The sequence below is a fragment of the Equus przewalskii genome, chromosome 9 (genome assembly GCF_037783145.1).
Source record: "Equus przewalskii isolate Varuska chromosome 9, EquPr2, whole genome shotgun sequence".
NCBI classification, from domain to species: domain Eukaryota; kingdom Metazoa; phylum Chordata; class Mammalia; order Perissodactyla; family Equidae; genus Equus; species Equus przewalskii.
This window is the reverse complement of record NC_091839.1, coordinates 12,132,661-12,151,077: the sequence shown is the minus strand read 5'-3', so window position 1 is coordinate 12,151,077 and position 18,417 is coordinate 12,132,661. Positions and strand designations below refer to the sequence as shown.

General features: G+C 49.9%; 2 long non-coding RNA genes across 5 annotated transcripts; both read right to left on the bottom strand.

The window, feature by feature from the left end:
* Positions 1-951: 951 nt before the first annotated feature.
* Positions 952-12,158, bottom strand: LOC139085463 (uncharacterized). Its single transcript, XR_011543774.1, has 2 exons — positions 11,883-12,158; positions 952-1,415 (listed from the first exon to the last, which is right to left on the bottom strand). It is a non-coding gene; the product is annotated as an uncharacterized lncRNA (long non-coding RNA).
* Positions 12,159-12,624: 466 nt separating this feature from the next.
* Positions 12,625-18,319, bottom strand: LOC103562542 (uncharacterized). 4 transcript variants are annotated; one of them, XR_011543771.1, is made up of 5 exons: positions 18,003-18,221; positions 16,458-17,440; positions 16,043-16,294; positions 14,820-15,265; positions 12,625-14,730 (listed from the first exon to the last, which is right to left on the bottom strand). It is a non-coding gene; the product is annotated as an uncharacterized lncRNA (long non-coding RNA). The 4 variants fall into 4 exon arrangements; XR_011543772.1 differs by having other exon boundaries at positions 14,958-15,265; XR_011543773.1 differs by lacking the exon at positions 14,820-15,265 and having other exon boundaries at positions 18,003-18,271.
* Positions 18,320-18,417: the final 98 nt, after the last annotated feature.

The window sequence follows — 18,417 nt, the reverse complement described above, 5'->3', positions numbered from 1 at the left end:
ATCATGACAAAACTGCTTTCTGCACAGAGGGAGGGAAACACAATTCCATCTCTATCAGCCAAGACTCAGTCTGCATCTCCATCAGTTCCCTGCAATTTATACAGAGGTGCAAAACAGCAGAGAGACAATGATCAGGGCAGGATCTGATCATCAGAAGGTTGTGCTTGCTGGACTTTTCCGTGGAAATACATTTCTCCAACAGTCACTTCTCCTTTTGAACAAAGATCATCTCTGAGGAAGACTGTTCTTGATCCTAAAATAAGGCTGCTCTCACTGGATTTGGCCTGATTATTTACACAGCTGCAGCAGGATTGCACACTCACCACACATTCCTCTGATGCAGGGTTTCCTAAGGAACCTCGATGGGACTTTTAACAGCCTCTTCACATTAGGAAGCCTAGACATCAGGACTCACCTGCTAGTCTCTACAGCTTTGAGTGACGTCTTCTCTTCTCGAGATCCCCAAAATACCCATCAAGTCAACCTTAGCTCCTTAAAGTGTGGGTCATATCTCATCCCAGGGGCATCATTCTCAACTAGGGCATTTGATTCAGAAACCAGCAAGGTTTCCAATGATATCCTAGTAATAAGGAGGACTGAGTCGTACTGTACCTACACAAATAACTCTATTGCCGTGAAAATAAGAATACTCAGGAAGATGTTAGGAATTCTTTGAGAGGAATCAGATGGGAAGAAAAAGATCGGTGTTACTACACACATGGATGTCCTCCTGTCTATTCCCCTTGTCTGGGTCACAGCTGAAGTGCAGTCCATGCCTCCCCCTGGAGGAGGGGTAGAGCTGTGATTCCTGAGAGCTTATCATGGGCTCCCACCCCTCATCGCACAACCACTGCCCATCCTTCCACAGTGGAGATGGTGCAACTGTGACCAACAAGAGGTGGTATCTGGAGTGGAATGTGACCTTAAGCCAACAATAATGACAAAGTCAGCTCACATTGTTGAGCATTTATTGACCTAATGCAAGTCTTCTATAGAATTTACACCTTCATCATTGACTATTACAACTCTACTTGAAAAGTGATTCATCATTTTACAGATAAGAAAAAAAATATCTTCAAAGTTTAACATAGAGGAAGAGAAGAGAACCAGAGGCCAAGACTCATATTTTACATCAAGCTTGAGGATGTCACTTCTGCTGGAACTGATCCAGTTGGAGGCCTCTCAGTGATAATCACACCAGCATCCTTCCTCCTGATGGGGTCTATGGTGAGGTTGCTGTTGTCCTGGGACAGCTTCATCCTCTCCATGAGCCATAGAACCTGGTCATTGAAGAATCACTGGGTGGAGATCCCCGTGTCATGTGTGAGGCAGGTCAGGACCACAGGGTCCTGATGTTCGGTGACTGGGGTCCTTATGTATTATAGTGACTCAGATGGAGGGCATTGCCACTGGGTCTGTGGAAAAACAGAGGAGGTGAATTATTAAGAGTGGGCCTGGGTTCTGGGGCCATGTTCCTTCTTCAGAAATTTCAAGGCACTCTGTAAAGATGACACAGAGGATGGCCCTGACCCCTGCAGAAGGATGAGTGCCTTTGTTCAGGTGGTGATCTGTAAGGACAGGGCACCACCTCCCCCTTTCACCCCTATATCATCCCAGGATAACCTCCTATCAGTCCCCCAGGACATCTCTGTAATATCAGCACCAGGAACCTTTTGTCATCCCATATGTCATATGACCTCATCATCAGGTGGAATTTTTTTCTCATGAACTGTCGTTGATTTTCTTCCTAGAACTTTCCTTGACTTCAGAAAATATCACGCCACATTCCCTATATACACTTCTGGGTGTGTTGAAGAAAGCAGGCTTGCCAGCTCTGCCCATCTCTGGGGCCAAGGGAACATTACATAAAGTGAGTACACATTTACTTCTTGTTAAATAACTTATTAGGGAATGAGGATGACCTCACCAGGCTTCACAACCTTAGGACCTGGTGAACTTCTAATCTAAAGAATTTCTCACTCTGAAGAGGATTTTTACTTCCTGGCCTGTGGATTGAATATCACAGTGAAGGAAATCTCTAGAGAGAAGTGGTTAGGGTTTTAACAAAAGACAGGCACTGTTAGGAACAGAAGGAAACTACAAAGGACAAAGGGCACAAATGAAAAACCTACAGCTAACATCATACTCAAAGGGAAACACAGAAAACTTTCCTTTAAGATCATAAACAAGACAAGGATGCTATTTACACCACTTCTGTTCAAAAGTACAGGAGTCCTAGCCAGAACAATTAGGCAAGGAGAAACAAAAGTCATCCAAATCGGAAAGAAAGAAGAAAAATGGTCTCTTTTAGCAGAAGACATAATCTTATAAGTAGAAAATCCTAAAGATTCCATACCCAAAAAAATGTTAGAACTAACAAACAAATTCAGTAAAATTGCAGGAAACAAAATCAACACTCAAAATCAGTAACATTTATATACAATAACAATGAACAATCCAAAAAAGAAATTAAGAAAAAAATTCCATTTACAATAGCATCAAAAGGTATAAAATACTTACGAATAACCTTAACCAAGGAGGTCAAAGATGTGTACTCTGAAAACTACCAAATATTCTGAAAGAAATTAAAGAAGACACAAATAAATGGAGAGACATCTATGTTCATGATTTGGAAAAATTAATATTGTTAAGATGTCAATATACAACGAACTACTTACATATTTCATATAATCCTTATCAAAATCAAAATGAAATTTTTGCGGAAATAGAAAAGTCCAACCTCAAATTCTAAGTACCGCAAATAGTTAAAACAATCTTTAAAAAGGAGAACAAAAACGGAGGACTCACACTTCCTGATTTCAAAACTTACCACAGAGCTAAGGAATCAAAATAGTGTGACACTGGCACAAAGGCAGACATATAGACCATGGAACGCAATAGGGATCCAGAAATAAAGCCTCAATTATGTGATGAGATGATTTTGACAAGGGAGTCAAGACCATTCAGCGGAGAAAGGACAGTCTTTTCAACAAAAGTGTTGGAAACCTGGATATCCACATGCAGAAGAATGAGGTTGGACCATTGTCTTCCACCATATACAAAAATTAACTCAAAATGGATCAAATCCTAAAGTAAAACCTAAAACTATAAAACTCTTAGAAGAAAATATAGGGAGAAAGCTTCATGACATTGGATTTGGCAGTGATTTCTTGAATATAACGCTAAGAACACAAGGAAAAAATAGATAAACTGGACTTCATCAAAAGGAAAAAATTCAGTTCATTAAAGAACGCAATCAACAGAGTGAACGGTGACCTGTGGAATGGGAGAAAATAATTTGCAAATTATATATTAATAAGGGATCGATATCCAGAATATACAAAGAACACCTAAACACAACAACAAAACTAACCTGATTGAAAAGTGGGCAATTCAGAGTTGGCATCTTTCACCTCTCAGCCAACCCAAGTCCTTAAAAGAACAGGGCGTGTTTGTGAATCTCAAGACAGATGCCTGAGGATCTGAGCTCTCAGAGAAGGTAAGGCCACCTGCTCTACGTCTGGGAGAAAGCACAGAATTTCTCAAGTCTCAATATGTTAGCAGATTCTGGTTTTGAAAAGACAGAGGAGGCTCACAACTCAACAACAAAAAATCAAACAACCCAATGAAAAAATGGGCTGGAGACATGAACAGACATTTCTCCAAAGAAGATATACTGATGGCCAATAGGCACATGAAAAGATGCTCATCATCGCTGATCATCAGGGAAATGCAAATCAAAACTACACTAAGATATCACCTTACACCCGTTAGAATGACAAAAATATCTAAAACTAATAGCAACAAATGTTGGAGAGGTTGCGGAGGAAAAGGAACCTTCATACACTGCTGGTGGGAATGCAAACTGGTGCAGCCACTATGGAAAACAGTATGGAGATTCCTCAAAAAAATTAAAAATAGAACTACCATATGATCCAGCTATCCCACTACTGGGTGTTTATCCAAAGAGCTTGAAGTCAGCAATCCCAAAAGTCCTATGCACCCCAATGTTCATTGCAGCATTATTTACAATAGCCAAGACATGGAAGCAACCTAAGTGCCCATCAACAGACAAATGGATAAAGAAGATGTGGTACATATATACAATGGAATACTACTCAGCTGCAAAACAGAACAAAATCATTCCATTTGCAATGACATGGATGGACCTTGAGGGAATTATGTTAAGTGAAATAAGCCAGCTAGAGAAGGATAATCTGTGTATGACTCCACTCATATGAGGAATTTAAAAATGTGGACTAAGAACACTTTAGTGGATACCAGGGGAAAGGTGGGGTGGGGGGTGGGCACAAAGGGTGAAGTGGTGCACCTACAACACGAATGACAAACATTAATGTACAACTGAAATTTCACAAGATTGTAATCTATCAATAACTCAATAAAAAATGAAAAAAAAAAAGAAAAGACAGAGGAGGAGAATCAGAGGCCACTGGCCCCCTAATCCCACCCTCCATGCCTCTTCTGGTTCTTCACTGACCAGCTGACTGCCTGGCCAACCAGGGCTGACTCCTTCCCACTGCGCACACCTCCATCACCCAGTGAGGTGTGTTTTCTCTGAAGCACCATTTGCAAGATTCTCCTACAGATGGGTAAGGTAGGTCTGTGGTTTGAGCATAAATAACACACGAACACCAGGAACAAGTGCGGCAGTCAGGTGAGCACTCAGGCCTCAGGGCAAAGATGTGGATCACATCCTCCCAGGTGACTGTAACTGACACGAGCCAGTGACTCAATAAACGATAAAGGGAGTTCAAAGAATGATCCGGAAAAGAGTGAGAGGACAGGCAGGAGCTGCCTGGCTTTGGCAGCAGAACCTGATCTCTGCCCTTGGTCTTTAATGTCTCTTCTGTCTCTGCTGCGGGCAGGACTGGACATGTGCAAATGCAGAAGGGTGAGTGATGGAAACGGGGGAGACTGAACTTGCTGCAAATCTGGCCCCCATGGACCAACTGTGTCTGGTGGTTATTTGAAAGAAATTTGAGAAGTTAAAATTCTTCCATACGGGAAAATTATGATTAATACCCCGGGGTCTCAGACCAATTATAGGAAGCAATATTTCCCTAGAGAGCAGTAAAAGACCTGAGACATAGGCCTGAGTCCCTGGACAGTCAAGAACCTATCCAGGGTGCCCAGAATTCCCAGGACTCTGCATCCAGTTCCAGTCTCTCAAGAGAATTTGGGTTATTTATTCATTCCTTCCCATTCTTCGAAAGCAATTGAGTGTTCATTACACGTGGGCCCTGTGCTGGCTGCAGGTGTAGAGTTGGGAGTGAGATGGCAAAGTCCTTTCCTATACATTCCAGTGCAAGTGACCCCAACACATCAGGAGACAAATAAATGATTTCAACTTCAGTGCAGTGAGATTGGATCAGCCACCTGAGGGGGAGGACTGGACATTCCCTGCGCTGACTGACTGTTGACGCAGGTAATTTAGTCTAGAGTAAGCTCACATGAATTCTCCACTTGCTGTTACTCCCCAGACCAGAATCTCTCCCTCTGAGTTGGGGAAACATAAGAAGAAATGATCTGAACTGACAGCTGGGCTTGGGGTCTACAGACACCTAATAAGGCCCCCAGGTGAAGGAGAGCGTGGCGTTGTGGCTGCAGGCAGACCACATGTGTCTTATCTGCTGCTCATGGTCTCTGTGACCCTGGTTCATTGAGTGCACTTCCCTGTGCCTCAGTTTTCCATCAACGAAGTAGGATAAATATATGGCTGCCAGGTTGTGAGTGAATTAACTTTAAAATATTCATAGTCCCTGACTTAAATCTTGGAAGAGAGGAGCTGCCCAAATGGCATGTGTTATGGTTTGATTCCAAGAGAACACCCCTGGGCCTGAATCCTGGTGGATGAGGAGCTGCCAGCAGGATCTTCTTTCCTCTGTTCCTGCCCTGGGGGCACTGACATTCTCCTGTACTCTCCTAAGTCCCCCATGCCAGTAGGCTAATAGCCTGGGGGCCTTTTCCATCCATACTTTCCATGCTGAGTCTCAGGTCAAGGGTCAGGCTCTGCTGCTGCCTAGATGTGGTTCTTGGGGCTGAGCCCTGGCTGGTGACCAGACATGTCAAGTTGGATGTATCTCAGAGACATAATGTTCAGTAAAAACCAGCTAGACAGTAATCCATGTGTCTAATAATCATTGTGTGTGTGTATGTGTGTGTACAAGTGTGCAGATGAGAGAGACTAGTCTCACTGTTTCACATGGGTCTGATTAAGTGACAACACCAGTGTGAGTCTCTGGTTTCTCTCTGTAAAAGCAGCACGAGAACAGTGTGTTTCTCTAAGGGTCATCACAGAGGCATGAAAAGTCAGGAAGGTGGACCCTCCACAGGGACCCCCAATGTTCCGTCTGTAGAGAAATACACCCAAGATTTTGGTTACTCTGTCTCCCCTGTGCACGAGCTAATCATTTCTTATCACGACCAGAGTTTACAAAGTTTTCAGGGCCCTCATCATTTCAGAGGTGGAGCGACTTTGAGTTTGGGATATTTTGTTACATAGTAAGAGGTATCAGGACTGAGGCCCATCCTTCCATGATGTCTACATGTTGACAGGGCTGGAATCATCCACATTTTACAGACAGTGAAATTGAAGTGACTGCACTCAATTCCCAACATGCAATTATTCACAGGTGAGTTAATCCATTTTCTGAACACTGAGCACATATTCTGTGCAGGCTTATAGTGGTTGTAGGGGACACAACAGGGAACCTAACAGAGGGTTATCAGCCTTGGGAAGCTGATGTTCTAGTGTAGAGGGAGAGGTAATCAAGATAAATAAGCAGTATTTCAGATGGTGATAAGTCCTCTAAAAGAAAATAAAGTGGGTGAATGTGACAGGGAGTGATTGGGTTGTGTGTGTGTGGTGGGGGGTCTTTCTATTTTATGTAAGATGATCAGGAAATCCCCCATGACAAGGTGACATTTGAGTGGGACTTAACAGACTAGAAGGTGAGTCATGCATGTCTCTGGAGGAAGATTATTCCAGGGAGAGGGAACACCCAGTGCAAAGGCCCTGGGGCAGGAGCTTCTTGGCATGTTTGACAGTCAGGAAGCCACTGTGACCACAACAGATAGGATGAGGATGACGACATATGAGTCTAAGCAGGGACCAGATTGTACTAGACAATGCTACTGAAAGGGTGATCTGCAAGGAGCCGAGGAGCTTGGGCCAAAAGTAGACCAACCACATCACTAAGTGCCCTGTTTATTTATTTCAGCTGACATTTTTCTCATTGCAAGACTTGACCAAAGCACTGGGTGGATTGACCTTCCAGTGGAAACTCCCTGTCTCATTGTGGACCAGCACTGTGAATAGCACTGATCTGGGCCTGTGGGCTGCGGTGAGGACACTGGATTTTGATGTGATTGAAATGTGAGTGACAGGAGGGCCTTGAGCAGAAAAAGGATAACCCAACTTAGATTTTAAAGGAATTCATCTCTGAGGATACAGAGATCCTACTGTGAGGAGATAGATACAAGGGAAGCGGGGAGAAGGAGGCAGCAGGAAGACCCATTAAGAGACCATTACAATAACTCCATGTAGGAGTGGTGGTGGTTTGGACCTGAAAGTTTGGATTCTATTGATATTTTAAAGGCAGATTGCCAGTGGATTAGAGATTAGTGGGAGAGCAACAGAGGCATCAAGGATTCCACCAAGATTTCTGACCTGAGCCCCTGGAGGATGGAATTGAACTTGACTGAGAAGAGGAAGACTCTGGGAGGATCAGGTTGGGAGGTAGGGGAACAAAGGTCTTGATTGTGGACATGTTACATTGGAGGTTCCACTTGATGTCCAGGATAGGCACCCCAGATTGACTTAACTCATTCTCATCCAACCCCCTTGAAAAACACACAAAAGCCTGAAGAACTGAAGACAGCAATACCCAGAATATCTGACAAAAGATTCACACATGTGAGATGTGCAAGAGGGAAGTGGTTCTTGTGAGAGGAACGTTGTGCCTCTCCTGGCATCCAGGACCTGACCCATGGAGACGCTGGGTCCCAAGCTTGTGCACAGGTGCTATGGCCCAAGACCAATGTGGCAGCAGTGACTTGATTTCCCAGTTTTTTCATCCAGGAAATAGCAACAGCTCCCTTAGCAAGCTGAACCTCCATGTCTCAAGTGGATCCGAACTCAAGACTGGAAAACTCTTGTCCTTAATTTGGTTCTCACCCTCAACACTGCCCTGCATTCACTACCTTTCCCCAGGTTCCATCCCAGATCCCTTTTCTAGTCTGACTACCCTGTGGTCAAACTCCCTTCTTAACTTGATTCTCCAAATGCCCTCAGCACCAGTCTTCTGCGTTCATGGTGTCCACTGTCTTCAATTCTTTATCACTCTCCAAAATCCTGGCCCTCAACTGAATGCTCATCTACCTCTCCCCTTTTTCTCCTGTCCCATGTCCCCTGTCACCCTGTACCTCTTGTACCTCATCCCCAGTGTCCAGGCACTGATCTGAGTCTTCAAGAATCTTATCCTTCCCCCAAATTCTACATCTCAGCATCATGGGAAGGATGGTACCTCCAACTTCACTGCACCAGGTGCGGGTGCTCCCCCCTCAACAAGTAGGTCAACCTTTCACTCAGAATCTTCAGCCCTATCCTGGAACCTCCCAAAAGAGCCCTCTTGCAACACCCTATTCATACCAAATCACACTTAACGCCCCTAAGCCCCATTCCAGATTCATTGTTTCTCATCTGGACTCTGCACAGATCCCAGCCCTCAACACCCACCTCTGCTTACCCACACTCCACCTCACCATCAGGACTCCGAGGGTTCACCCAAATACCCCAGAGGCCAAAAGGAGCAGGAAAGGACACAGAACCAGTGGACAGATTCTATTTACCATTTCCCAGGTTCTGTCTCTGGACTCTCCTTAGAAAAGGCAAGCAGCGTTTGCAAAAACAATAAAGAAAGCAAAGAAATGAGGACAGAGATGTCTAGCCTGAGCCCAAGACTGAGGAGGGTTCCAAAAAGGGTGGTCAATTGCAGAAGGGAGGGTGGCTGACATGGCAGGGCCCTGTGAGTCCATTGGAGTTGCTGGATTTTATGACAGAATATCTTTTAAAAATCTATGTGATCTTGTTCCTTAAAGATGAGGTGAAAATGTAGGTGGAATGACAACAGTGTTAGAGCAAGGGTCACTAGTAGACAGATAAGAGGATATGGAAGCCAGTGCACAAGAGGATCCAGAAAACACCTGGTCCACGGGACTCTGAGAACATTTCTTGGGTGGAAGATGGGGCATTCCAGCACATGGTTGGAGCACAAGCCCTTTCAGGGAAGCACCACAGCTAAACAAAGAACAAATATGCAGATGCCAGGGGACGCCCAATAGCTGCAGTTCACGTAAGAAAGATGAGGTCACAAGTGAAAGATCTCAAGAGAGGAGTTTGCCTGAATCATGCCACTGATAAGGACATTGGCTCATCTCTGTGGGCGCAAAACAGGCCGGGCTTAAGAGTTGATACTAGAAGGAACACAACAGTGGAGAATCTTAGGAATCTCCAAAATGAGAAGATTTTGTTTTCACAAATCATCACGGACGGGAGAAAGTCCTTGCAAAGCACAGGAAAGATGCAGAAAAGATAGAATCTGGGCCTGGGATCTTGGGGGTACACACACTTTTCTCTGGGCCTCCTAAGGCAGAAGGGTGATTCTGGGCATCTAAGCCTAGGCAGATTTCCTCCAGAGTCCCTGTTTGCTGGCATCCAGGTCTCAGATAAAATTCCCGATCCTCAGTGTCTGGAAAAACCAGGGGACTTTCCATACTACTCACAGTAACCGATGTCCAGCCAGCAGTGGAAAGGCCTTTTCTTTAAAGAGCCCAACTGTGTTATGTCGGATTCAAAATTGGAAAAACAAGAGTACTATTGTATCCCTGTGTAGGAAAAAGACACAGTATTTGCAGTTCATTCTCAGTATGGGGGGACATGGAATTGAGTAAGTGTGTTACCCACACCAACTGCTTCAAACTTATAATACATGAATAGATAAAAGCAAATCCCTCTTGGTTTAAAAAGCTTCTGCACTGACAAGGTAGCATCCTCAAAGTCTTTGCACGGGGAAGACTGCTTGATCTGGCCATCCAGTTGTGTAGGTGTTACAGCTACCACAGCGTGGAAATGGAGCCACAAAAACTGCAGCTCAATTCAAGGGCCCCAGAGGAATCACACAAAACTCACACATGCAATCCAAAACACAAAAGCCAAAGGAAAAGAGAGATCCATCGCTGGTCTTAGCACATTCAGGGCAGAGCGGCCTCTGGGGCTCCGGCCCCGCAGGGAGTCAGGGCATCGCCCCATTTGGCGGATAGGCAGCAAGATTTGCCAAGCACCTTCTGCGAGCAGCGCCATTTTGAAATCCTTTGTCATTTACAGACTGTTTGGTTTGACTCTGTTTCTGCAAGTCTCTTTCGTCTTCAGAGAGGGTCACAGAAAGGACTTTGAAATTGACTCTAGAAGACAGGCTTCTGACCAACTTTCAGATCATAAAGTTGAGCTGGTTGAGAAAGTGCAGAACTCTAATGCAGAGACTGAAGACTTCAGGAAACCGCAAAAGAAGCTCAAGCTCCGGCAAGATGTGATCACGTGGGACTGAAGGCACTCTGCTCTCTCAAATCTGGAGAAGTCGGGCTCCTAGCCATAAATCGAATATACGAGTGGCTTAAATTTCCTACTTGGCCTTGCCCACAAGATGCTCTGCTGTGTGAGTCAGCCAGAAACCGAGCAGGGAGGGGGCAGGTGTGGGGGAACCTGCCGGCCAGAGCACAGAGGCCAGAAGCCTGACAGCTTCTGTTGATGTTGCAGCTGAGGGGAGGGGTGCTGAGCACAAGCCCACCCACCGACCCCACGCCCACCTGGGACCTCAACAAAAGCCCCACTCTCAGAGCCTCCAGCGTCCTCGCCGGGACTGAAGCAAACCGCCACACTCACTGTGCTCTCCGACAACGCCATGATTGCCTTCCTAAAACACAGAGCCACCGAATTCATGGTGGACCTTGTGGCTACCTTCCTCGTGCAGAAGGGGAAAACGTATCTCACAGAGGCATTGATCGACATGTGGTCGATATGGTTGTTCGAACAGATGGCTACGTTTCTGCTGAAGATGATTCTGATGTTGGCTCTGGGCCGCATGGCTCTGGTGGTGCACCACCTGACTCTCGCTCGAACTTTGCACCGCCAATGTGCCCTGGGTTCTGCCAACGAAGAAGGCAGCCCCGAAAGCATCACTTGTCATGGTGGTCCCCTGAATCGGGAGCAAGCCAGCAGGCAAGATGTCTCCCTCTCTGGGAGAGAATGATCGCTTTCCTGGCCTCGATTCAGCCAGTGGCTGGAAGGGTCTGTCCCCAGTTCTTCCATTACAGCGGCACCACTTGTTTCCAAATGATAATCAATGAAGGCAGAAAAGCAAATCGATCGCGGCTTAAGAAGGCTTCTCCACTGAGATCACGGGCTCCGCAGGGTCTCGGCCGTGGGCACAGCGCCTCATCCTGCCCTCCGAGCTGGGCGCGTGCACGAGCCCTCCGGCCCTGGACATGGAGCCAGACCATCCGCGGCTCAGCTCTCAGCCCCGTGAACAATCACAGCCAAATCACAAAGGGAACCCAAAACTCAAAAACCAAAAGAAAAGAGACATCCATCGCCGGCCAGCCTTAGCCCCATTCCGGGCAGAGATGCCACTGAGGCTCAGGCCCCGCAGGGAGTCAGGGCATCGCCCCATTGGGCTGCCGGCTGCCGACAGGCGGCAAGATTTGCCGAGCACGAGCACCGTCTCCGAGCCAAAGAGCGGCACGGCGCGGCCCTGGGCTCCGGCCCCCATCTCCCCAACCCCACCTCCAGCCCGCACTCCACTCACCAGCCCTGGGAAGCTCTGCCGCCTGGGCTTTGCCCAGGCCCCGCCTCCGCACACACTGCCCTCCGGGCCCGACACACCGGCTTCTCAGGGCCCTCGACGCCAGCCACAGCTGCATCTCCACTCCAGCCAAGCCTTGGCACTGCCGGCCTCTGCCAGCCCGCCGCCTGCCAGCCACCCTGGGGCCCCTCTCACACAGCCACTTCCCCCCCTCCCTGGCTAGGGGCAACTTCCTGCTTCACTCACGTCCTGGCTCCTCTCTCAACTCTCCAAACCTCAGCTTCTTGGCTTGGCTTTCAGCACACACCCTAGCGCTCTGGGCCCGCGGCTCAAACTCACGAAGACACTGGCTTCCCCGCTAGAAGCAGCAGCTTGGAGAGAAGCAAGGGTTTCGGCTCTCAAGGTTTTCAAGGGCGCATTTCCATGTTCGCCCGCATGGAAGGCTACTCGGAGCGCTTCCCTGTGGCTCCTGACGCCGGGCACCACACCATCTTTGCCCAGCTGACGCCGGGCACCACACCATCTTTGCCCAGCACCACACCAATGTCTCTTCTCAAGGTCCTGGAACCACACAGTGGAAACCGGCTTTCCAGGGCTGCCGTGGGCTCAATCGAGCTCCTGGCAGAAGCCCTCAATTATTGCAAACAAGTCAACGAAATAGATATCAGTAAGAGGAAAGGGCTGGGTGAACTTTTGAACAACAATTAGGTGTTCTGGTGTATGGACCGAACTTCACAACCTTTGGTTACTTGACACCTTCAAGTTTTATTAAGTTCAGTTGAATGATAGAAATTTATGGAGTCTCTAGATCATTTCCAAATAAGATAAAATATTAGACAGTAGTTATTAGACAGAGGTTTATCTACTTCAGGCTTATTTTGACAGAGAAACCAAAAGATCTTTGGGTCTATTAGTAAAGATGCCTTACGTTTTTATCATAAGAGTGTCCTAGGAAGTAGTATGATTCTGGAAATTATAAATATATTTATAAATTTGTAAAGCCACAGAATGCTAATGGAAAGGACAGTTTATAATTGCTTCCTTCTTAGATTCTACTGAAAACAAGGTCTGTAAAGGCTGAGACTTCTAAGGAAGAGATGTGATTAAAGCTACTCAAAATTGAGAAGGAAGACATCTTTGTGCGCTAAGGAAAGCAGGATGAATGTTCTCAGGCAAGAAAATTTAAAGAATGGAAATGTCTTTGTTGGTTTTGGTAAGAAAGATAAATGGGTCCTAAAAAAGGAAAGCAGCCCTAGGACAAATTCTTAATGTAAAAAGAAGGTTCTGGAATGTATGAGGGGAAAAAACTCAAAGAAAAGAGTTTTGTGCATGATCAAATTGGCTACTATGGAAACGAACTGAACGAAGTCAGTGAACTTTCATATCGAAGGGAAGCTGTTGCCAAATTAGTTTTGGTTTTTGCCCTCTCTTAAAAGGATCATTTGCTTAAAGTTTTCTTCTTTTCTGGGGAAAGAGATTAGGAAAGATTTTGATGCCTTATCAAAATAAATTTCCAGTATTGTTTTGATACACGAATTGAATCACACCAAGTGGCTAAGATGTTTCACTCACCCGTTTGATTTTCTACACTTGCCTGAGAAACTTTCATGGTCACCGTGTTTCCATGCATAGCTAAGCATGGTTTCCTAGGGATCTAGGCTATGCTGTGGGTAAATGTTTCTAGAAGGGTTTTAAAAATCAGATAGCATTCCTAAAATGCTGATTTATCCTGGTTAGCACTCATCACTCTAATTGTTATCTGGATGTGTTCTAGGTCATAAAAATAACCAAATTTCTTTGTCCATTGCCATTTTGAAATCCTTGTCATTTACAGACAGTTTGGTTTGACTCTGTTTCTGCAAGTCTCTTTCATCTTCAGAGAGGGTCACGGAAAGGACTTTGAAACTGACTCTAGCAGACAGGCTCCTGATCAACTTTCAGATGAGAAAGTTGAACTGGTTGAGAAAGTGCAGAACTCTAATGCAGAGACTGAGGACTTCAGGAAAGTGCAAAAGAAGCTCAAGCTCAAGCAAGATGTGATCACGTGGGACTGAAGGAAGTCTGCTCCCTCAAATCTGCAGAAGTCGTGCTCCTAGCAGTAAATCGTACACAGGAACGATTTAAATTTCCTGCTGGGCCTTGCCCCCAAGTCGCTGTGCTGTGTGAGTCGGCCCGAAACCGAGCGGGGAGGGGCCTGGGGATGGGGCGGAGCATGCCGGCCAGAGCCCATAGGCCAGGAGCCTGACAGTTTCTGTTGACGTTGCAGCTGAGGGGAGGGGTGCTGAACATGAGCCCGCCTGCCTGCCGGCCCGCCGGCCCCATCACGTCGTCGGCCTTGGGTCGACTGCGAAAATAAACGCAGTCTTTTCCAAAGGAGTGGAGACCTTCCTGCGAGGTTCTGGGTTGGTGGCCCTCAGAGCAGAGCTCAAGCTCGGTGGCCGGCACCACGAGCACTGGGGGGGCTTCTCAAGGTGCACAACACCCTGCTGATGGGGCGAGAGATCTGCAACGGGGACAGAGGTGCCGAGGGTCGGCAGCCTGGACCGGGTCCCCTCAGATGGGGGTGGGGCGCTCCCAAGGCTGAAATGCTGACGCGAAGGGTCCCAAGAGGACCGTGAGAACCTCCCGTCTGCACAGGGCAAAGGCTCGGTCGGTGGCTGCTGGGCCCACGACGGGGCAGAGGGTGGGTAGCCGCATTTCCCGCTTGCAGGGGAGCCATCCAAAACAGGACCAGGCCCGAGTCAGCAGCCTCAATGGTGGGACAGAGGAGGGGCGAGAAGAAATCGGCTTCAGAGAATCCCTCCGGAGAAACCCACTTTGGGGGAGGTGGGGGCCGGTAGTCGTGAGGAAGCTGCGGGAGTGAGCAGAAGGCCCTGGATCAGGAAAGGGCGACCTGCGCGCGCGCGGGGCCGGAGAGCGCCGGCTCGCCAACCCACTCACCCCGTGTGTGGAACTCGGGGGCTCCTGGGGGCTCATCTGGCAAGGGGCAGCCTCCGAGGGGCTTCTCCTGGAACCTCCCTCCTGGGCCCAAACCCAGGAGGTTGATGGCCAGCTCTGCGGCAACAGTGCCAAGCCTACCCAGTGTCTTCTCCAACGAGACTCTCCTCAGGAGATCCTTCGGCTCCCTTGGGCCCACACCTGCTGTCAGGAGGTCTCCGAAACCCTGTGGGCACCTGCTCAGGCAGCTGGAAGAGCAGTATGCTCAAGGCTCCCGGAGGCCAGGAGACTCTCCGTCCCTCGGGCCACATCTCCACCCCTGCCTCTCAGGCCCCCTCTGGGGATCCCAGGTGCTTTCACAGCTGACCGCCCTCTAGTGGAAAGAATGCGGACTCCACGGGCTGCGGCTGGACGCTTGCCACAGCACAGGCTTGCATGGAGGCTCTGTTCTAGGGAAGGGAAGGAAAGAAAAGTGGGGGCCAAACGCTGTCAAGCCTGACAGGCCCCCCACACCCGGGAGCGGACCACCAGGCATCCAGGGCACGGGCCTCGACCCTCAGCCCTCCTCTGCGTGTCTCCTCCGGCACCCTTTGGGCTCAAGCCGGCCCTGCATTCCCTGCCGCGCACCCTGTGCCCTCCTCACCTCCCTGCCCACGTGCAACCGCTCAGCTCCTCCCAGGGGCCTCCTTCTCCTTCACGTGGGCCCAGAGCCTTGGAGCATCCCACTTGGGAATGTGCTGGCGGGGCCGGAGGAGGCCTGGGCCGAGGAGGCCAGGACTATGTGTGGCTTTGTCTCCAGCTCGGCCAGGGGGACTATGCTGAAGTGATCGGACCCACACCATGCCCTGGGAGCCAACCGCTTGGGGCTCAGCCCCGGCAGGGGCAGCGGGACTCTGCAAAAGCCTGGGCCTCGCTCCGCCTTCCCTCGACCCTCTTTCCAGCCCTACCCGCTCGCCAGCTTCACTCACCACCCTTCGCCCCGGCTGGGCTCTCACAACCCTCCTGGGCTGGGAAGCCCGCCCCCGCCACCGCCAGTCTCCCCCCAGACGCACACTGTCCTCCCTTCCTCCCTTGAAGCCCACCCCAGGGTCACCTCCACCTCGACCTCTCAGCTCTCCCCACACCCTCCGGTCCCTCCCTGTGTCCGCTCTCCGGGTCCCCCGCCACATCCTCTCCCCATCTAACCCTCGCCGCTTCACCACACGCAGGCCTCTCCCGCAGCTTGCCTGAGGCATCTCTGGACAGGAATTGAAATACCCTCCTCATCCGAGGAAGCTTAGACATCAGGACTCCCCCGCAGCCTCGGGAACTTTGAGTGACATCCTCTCTTCCCCAGAGCCGCACAAGGCCCATCCAGGCAAACTTCGCTCCTTCCCAGGATCTGCTCCTCTCTCAACCCGTGGGGTGGGCGGGAGGCACGACTGGGACACTGGGACGTTGGATCCCCTGCTTCTAGCCCCAGCCTTGCCCATCCGATCCTGTGAACGGGGAGGACAGAGTCTTCCTGATCCTAGGCAAAGAACTCCATTGCCCTCAAGATAGGAAGACTCAACAAGGCTTTAGGAATCCTTCAGGTGGAAGCAGACAGGGAGAAAACAAATCCGTGTTTTATTGGGACTTACAGAAGGAGAGTCTACTCACTGGGGATGGGTGCGGAACGGCACAAGCCAAAGGAGAAAGGGAGTCTTCTCTCCAGAAAATACAAAGGAAAGTGTCCGCGTCGCCAGAAGAAAACCCATCATCGTCCCTCCCCAGTTCCTTCGGTGCTGTGGAATGGCGTCTGCTTGCGCTCCATCTCTGGGGAGCGCTCTCACGTCCCCATCGGAAATGCAGCCCCGCTGCCCTGGGACCACGTCCAAGTCACTGAAGCCGTGTCATGAGAAGCCTGTGCCCACGAGGACCCAGGCAACGTCCTTGGCCACCGCTCTCTGAGACAGTCTCTTGCGTGGGAGATGGAGCACCTTGGCCCATGGCTGGCACATGAGCGCCCTCGGGGAAGCACCGCCACTAATCCAGCAACAAATCTCCAGATGCCAGGGGATGCCTGACGGCTGTGCTTCCCTTAGGAACGATCAGCTCCCAAGTGAAAGGGCCCATGAGACTTGCTGACCCAACTCATGCCACTGACAAGCACACCACTTCGCTTCGTCTCTGTGGCTGCAAAACTGGCCAAGCCTGAAGACTTCACGCCGCGAGAACACAATCGCAGCGCACAACAGGCGAGAAACACAGATCTCTCCAAACGGAGAAGACTTGGCTTTCCTCCTTCATCACGGACACCAGCGAGTCGTTGCAAAGCACCCAAAGGATGCCGAAAGACAGACTCTGGGCCTGGGATCCGTGGGGGCAGACACACTTTTCTCTGGCCCTCCTAAGTCAGGAGGGTGGCTCTGTGCACCTAGCCCTTGGGGGACTGCCTCCAGGGCCCCTGTGGGTGGGGATCTGGGTCCTGGGTCCAGTGGCACATCGTCAGTGTCTTCAAAGATCAGATGCTTTTCTCTTACCTTCACCCATGTTCTGCTGCCAGCGAAACGACCTGTTCTGGAAAGAGCCCAACTCTGGGACGTCGCCTTCCAAAGTGCAAGAAGGAGAGAGCCATTGCGTCCCCGTCCCCGTCCCCGGAGCTGAAAAAGACAAGATATGTGGCGGTTCCTTCTGAGTACGAGGGGAGGGGCGGGGGTGCGAGGGGAAAAGGGTGGGACTAGCACCAGTTGTTTCCAAAGGAAAATCAACGAAGGCAGAAAAGCAAATCCCTCGCGGCTTAAGAAAGCTTCTCCACTGAGATCACGGGCTCCGCAGGGTCTCGGCCATGGGCACAGCGCCTCATCCTGCCCTCCGAGCTGGGCGCGTGCACGAGCCCTCCGGCCCTGGACATGGAGCCAGACCCGCTGCGGCTCAGCTCACAGCCGCCTGAACAATCACAGCCAAATCACAAAGGGAACCCAAAACTCAAAAACCAAAGGAAAAGAGACGTCCATCGCTGGCCAGCCTTAGCCCCATTCTGGGCAGAGGTACCGCTGGGGCTCCGGCCCCGCAGGGAGTCAGGGCATCGCCCCATTGGGCTGCCGGCTGCCGACAGGCGGCAAGATTTGCCGAGCACCGTCTCCGAGCCAAAGAGCGGCACGCGTGGCCCTGGGCTCCGGCCCCCATCTCCCCAACCCCACCTCCAGCCCGCACTCCACTCACCAGCCCTGCGAAGCTCTGCAGCCTGGGCTGTGCTCAGGCCCCGCCTCCGCACACACTGCCCTCCGGGCCCGACACACCGGCTTCTCAGGGCCCTCGACCCCAGCCCCAGCTGCATCTCCACTCCAGCCCAAGCCTTGGCACTACCGGCCTCTGCCGGCCCGCCGCCTGCCAGCCACCCTGGGGCCCCTCTCGCACAGCCACTTCCCCCAATCCCCGGGCTCGGGGCAACTTCCTGTCTTCACTCACTTCGTCGCTCCTCTCTCAACTCTGCAAACCTCAGCTTCTTGGCTTGGCTTTCAGCACACACCTAGTGCCCTGGGCCCGCGGCTCAAACTCAAAAAGACACTGCCTTCCCGTCTAGAAGCAGCAGCTTAGAGAGAATCAAGGGTGTCGGTTCTGAAGGTTCTCAGGAGCG